Source organism: Anomaloglossus baeobatrachus, chromosome 2 (assembly GCF_048569485.1).
Source record: "Anomaloglossus baeobatrachus isolate aAnoBae1 chromosome 2, aAnoBae1.hap1, whole genome shotgun sequence".
Taxonomy (NCBI): Eukaryota; Metazoa; Chordata; class Amphibia; order Anura; family Aromobatidae; genus Anomaloglossus; species Anomaloglossus baeobatrachus.
Window position 1 is genome coordinate 185,819,359 of NC_134354.1, and position 5,489 is coordinate 185,824,847.

The window sequence follows — 5,489 nt, forward strand, 5'->3', positions numbered from 1 at the left end:
TGGATCGGCGGGTCCACGAAGACTCCGGAGTGGTGGCCATGAGTGAAGCAGCAGTTGCGGCTGTAAGGAGGGAGATGTTGAGGTACCTGATGCAGGTCGCATTGCAGCGGGAGCTGCAACAGCAGGAGCTGTGTGAACTGTATGACCGTGCAGTATTGAAACAAGTGCAGACATGGGGTGCCAGGAGGACACCTGGCGCACTTAGGTACTGTGTGAACTGGGACATGAGAATCCCCTTGGAAGACCATGGAATGTATCCCCTCTAGACTGGGTTGCCCAAAAGTAGGTGGAGTCCCAAAAAGGGGTGGTTGCCCAAACGAGGATGGAGTCCGAGAAAGCGGTGGTCACCAAAAATGGGGTGGAGCTTCCTAAGTCCAAAGGGGTAGTGGCCTGCGGTGTGGACTTTGGCTCCAGAGAGGAACCACAGGAATGTTCCATTAAAGTAAATGAAGAACATATGACTGTGCTGTTAGACCCTGTGAGCTTTGTTGACCCTTGTAAGGGCCATGCACGATGTAGACTCAATTCCTGGAAAACTGATTAAAGTCAGTGGCAGTTATGGGAATGGTAAAGAATATCCAGTGGCCAGAGTGGTCATTGAAACTGTCAAAAGGTTTTGAGCTTTGTGATGTGGCTATAGTCCCAGACTTGTCGCATCCCGTTATAATTGGCCAAGACTGTGGTGTATTTTGGGACTTGTGGGAGCTGGGGAAAGTGTCCGGGAGCTCATTTAAAAATCGGAGTAGTTCTAAGGAAGCCCCATCACAGCTGGAGGCTGAAGGGGTTCCTTGTTGTATTTTTCTGTGTAAGAAGGAGGAGAGAGTGCCTCCTAGAGGCGACAGTCCTAAGTTAGAGGTGACCAAAGAAAATGGGGGACATGCCCAACTTAGTGACATGACCTTTAAAGTAACAAATGATAGTGTGACCGTTAAAAATGGGAGAGCTTCAGAGAGGGTGGCCAACACCTGGTTAAGTGGGGACATGTTAGTCCAGGACACCAGGGGGAGTGACGATGACTCCGTAAAGAAATTGACTCTAATAAATCGACAAACAAGTACAGTGAGGTACAGATGAGTGAGAAGGGTAAACCCTCCTCCCAACGCCGAAGACGTAATAAGCGTCGAGAGGTAGCGCAAGGTATACCATCTGAGGGGTCAGAGAAGGCTGAGTTCCTTGTTGAGGAAGGCTCGTTGCTAGTGACAACCGCTAGTGTAGAGTCAGACAGCGAGGTCCTGAAAAAGAAAGGAATCAGAGACTGAACTGACACACTGTGACGACAGAGATCAGCAAGGTGAAATCACAGAAAAGGAGCCAACTTAGGAAGTAAGAGTGGTGTCCCCTATGATTTCCAAGCATGAAGCTGATGGTCTGTCAAGTGAGAGTGCTATTGGAAATGAACTCCTGGAGAGTGTTGGTGGAGGAAAAATCCACATCGGTCATGGTGAGCAGACTGGTGAACTACCTAGTGCTGAAGGGTGTGACACCCTGGCAGGAAAAGAAAAGGCTGAAGGTGACACTACAGAGACTCAAGAGGAAGTCGAAGGTAATACAGTGAAGACCCAAGAGACAGCTGGTGCTGCAAAAGTGACAAGGGCCTCTGCGGAGGTGCAGTCTGGACCAGAGGTCTCCTCTGGAGCTGAGAGCTTGACTGACCTGGCTGGTAAGACCAAGATAGAAGACATGAAGATTGACTCAGCTAAGAGTAAGAATCCCAAAGGCTCTGAAGCTGGGGATGAACCTGAGGAGTGTGTAACTGAAAAGGTGGAGCCTTTGGTAAGGGAAAAAGATGGATGCAAAAGACCCAAAGATCGGTCTGACAGCCTTGACGGTAAAAGAACCCGTCCAGTCTTTAAGTGCATTGTGGATGTGCCTGAAGATTTGAGAGAAGCCTGTGCCAGTGAGACGGTGCATGAAAAATTCAAGAAGGCCAAAGGAGCCTGAAAAGTGTACTTTGCTCCAGAGACTAATCATTTGGTGGTGTGGTCTGTAAGTGAGGCTACAAAGAAGCGGGTGGCTATCCTGAGGGACATGCACCTACAGTGTCTTTGTACAAAATGGTTGCTCACTGTACGGAAGGAAGAAGCCACTAGACGCTTGGAATGTATGAAGCAGCTGACCGCAGCATTTCAAGAAGTGGTGACTGTGAAGAAAGAGTTAATTGGGCTTGCAATACGAGCACTGAGAAGTAACATTCAGCAAGCAAGGAAGATTCCAGGTGTTACAGCTGTTGAAGTGGAAGAAGACAGTGGAACATTTCAAATTTACGGAGAGACTGCAGAAGCGGTGAAAACAGCTCGGAATTTGTTGGAGTTCGTGGAACACTTTATTCAGGTACCCAGAAAACTTGTCTGGGTACCTGATTGGAAGAAATGGAAGAGCCATGCAGGAGATGATTGATAAATCTGGTGCCACAAAGATGAGAGTTGATGTGTATAATGAAGACAGGCTACCCTATGAAGTCGGTATGGTTCCAATTATAATTGTAGGAACAAAGGACTGTGTTGATAATATGCAAGTTCTCCTAGAATACCGCCTGGGATACCTAGAAGAACTAAGACAATTAAATCTGGAAAGACAGACGATTGCAGAGCAACTTCATCAAGTCGGTAGGAGGTGGCGACCACTTTCAGGCCGGGGCCCTGAGAAGCAGTGTTGGCCAGCTGATAAATGTGTTGTCTCAAATGGCAGTAGAAGTTTGTCCTCTAGTGAACGGAGCCAAGGTCATAGAAGACCCACCTATGCTTTGGGATATAACACAGACTGTGTAGGGTCCACACCCTCTAAGATGAAATCCGAAAGAAAGGATGAAGGGACTGATGTGTCCACTGCCAAAGACTGTAATAGGAAAAGGTGGCAACGGAAAGGTGACTGAAAATGCATGGAAAGAAGATGCCATGAAAAAGCTGCAAAATGAGAGTGTGCAGGGTCTAATTTTGGCAGGTCTTCTGTTAGCTCCGTGCTGAGGTACCCCAACAGTAGCCGCTCTAGTGGACTGGCTAGCTCAGGGTCAGACCAGACGGTAGTTTCGACTAACAGTAGGTCTCACTACCACACTAACTGTCGCAGGCGGGGAAGGACGCCGCTGCACTGCACTCGCTAACGCTCGGGTCCGGCGCTGATGCGATGGCTGCTTGGTGGCTCGAGTGGTGGGCCGGATCCAGGGACTCGAGCGGCGCTCCTCACCCGTGAGTGAAAGGGGGTAGTTTGGTTTGGGGATTTGGTCCGTGACGCCACCCACGGGTTGTGGTGAGGTTGGGCACCACCGCTGCTGGTGACGGGGATCCCGGGAGCGATGGCAGGGAGCAGCTGGGATGTTGTTTTCCCCCTCCGTGGGTAGGGGTTGGTGGTCCCGGAGCCCGGTGAGATGACGTAGAGGCAGGGTTGGATGGGTGCAGGGTCGCTTGGACTGCGCAGCGCGGTGCCAGACTCCCCGGTAGTCCTCACTCAGCCACAAAGGTACGCAAAGTCTCTGGTAAACCAAACGGCTAGATGGACGGGTCCCGCAGCCGGCTGCTGTGGCTTCTCCTGGATGGTTAGTGGTGGCTGCCTTTCCCTGCACCTTTGTGTATGTTCGGTCCCGATGGATTCCCACCGGTAACCCGCTCCCCAGCGTGTGTATGTGCCGGAGGAGCCCTTTTGCCCGCAGGCTCTGGCCCTTGGAACTCTAGCTGTGGCAGTAGCTGTATTTCCTTTTGCTGGTCGGACGGTTGCCTTCACTCGGGTCTTGGCTGTTAGGAAACCCCTGGGGTTCCGGTCACTGACGGATTTGACCTCTAATGGCGACTCCAAGCCTGGTCGGGGTCCGTAGGCCCTGCCTGTGTGTGCTGGCTTCACTTCTCTCCCCGGTTCAGTATCAGCGGGTCACCGCCCGTCCCCGGTCCTACGGTTCCGCGTTGATCTGCCTCTCCTGCAGACGGCCACCACCATCTGCCAACCTTGCTCCTAGTGCCCGGGCCACACACCCAGACACGGTCAGTTTGCTCCTCTCCTACCACTTCCCTAACTGAACTCCACTCAACTGACTTCCTTCTCCCGCCTCCAGGACTGTGAACTCCTCAGTGGGTGGGGCCAACAACCTGGCTCCACCCCACCTGGTGTGGACATCAGCCCCTGTAGGGAGGCAACAAGGATTTTGTGTCTGGCTGATGTGCCTGTCTCAGGGTGGGGGTATGTGTTGTAGTACCTGTGACGACCTGGCTAGTCCAGGGCGCCACATTCCCTCTTGGTTAAATGCAGACCGTCTGCGGGCTGCCCGTCTATCACCGGTTTTATTTTTCTTTTTAACTGTAAAAATAATAAATAACATTTAACGGTAAACATTAAGCATACTTCAGGTCATCTTGAATGTTGCAAAAACATAGATATTTACATTTTTAATAACAACGGATGGACGGCTTCCGCTCTCCCACCCAAGCAACCTAGCCCCGATGCTGCCCCTAAGAAGTGGGCAGCACCCTTTGACCCCAGTCCAGATCCAGGCTGCCCGAGCGGGAACGGGTACGGTGCCTCGCACCCGGCTGTCACTTCAGGGGACCCCACGTCCATGGGGGGGCCCCTGACCCCCGGAGGATTGCCACCAGTTGTGGTAGTGGCGTGCCTGGGCCATCTCTTTCCTCCAGGCCCATCCTCCAAATCAGCCTCTCCGGAGGCGGCAATGGAAACATGCCCCAACATATTTACAATCCCACAAGTTCGTGAGTGCCCTGTGTTAGGGCCAGGTGGACGGGCAGACCCAGGAGGTGGATCCACTGGGCCGAACTCCTTGATGGTGGTAAGGGGTCCGGTAGCTGGAGCACTACAGGTAGCAGGAGAGTCCGTGCACAAGAGTATAATGGAGAAGTCCCTGGGACCACGGAGTCACTGATGGTAGTCCGGGTGACGGAGCTCAGGTTCGGAAGCCGAGATGATGTCAGTCGGAGTCCGGAACCGTTGGAGCGAGATGACGGGTCACCACAGGGATCAGAGATGGTACAGACTGTCAGGATGGCAGATAGGCAGCGTTCGGGGTGCGGGATTCGGCAGGACCGGATGGCAAGGCAGGATCGGCTCTAGAAGAGAGAGAGGTGAGTATCTCACAGGAACACAAGGAGACCTGACTCCTAGCTTGGGAAACACGAAGAACAGGCCCCGCCCACTTGGACACTAAACCCCTTTATACCCTGTACCTGTGTGCATCATTTCCTGTCAGTGGACGCTGGCCCTTTAAGAAAGGGTCAATGACCGCGCGCGCGCCCTAATGCGCATGCGCGCGGCCCGGGTGCCAGAAGCCAGAGCAGGAAGCTGTGAGGAGGAAGCAGCAGAGCCGGGCTGGGGCTGAGAAGCCGACGGGCGCCGGGAGCGGGGACCAGGACGCCTGGGAAGCGCAGGCAATGGAGGCTGGAGAGCGGGGAGCGGCGGAGACCGGACCGAAGAACCGGGGAGCGAGGCAGGGGAGCAGAGGAGCGTGGCAGGTGAGCCGGGGAGCAGGGCAGGGGACCCGGGGAGCGTGA

The 5,489-nt window shown here is 53.4% G+C and overlaps 1 pseudogene; it reads left to right on the forward strand.

Annotated features, from left to right (window-relative positions):
* Window positions 1-1,680: 1,680 nt before the first annotated feature.
* Window positions 1,681-3,100, forward strand: LOC142288259 (RNA-binding protein FXR1 pseudogene; annotated as a pseudogene).
* The last annotated feature ends 2,389 nt before the right edge of the window (window positions 3,101-5,489 follow it).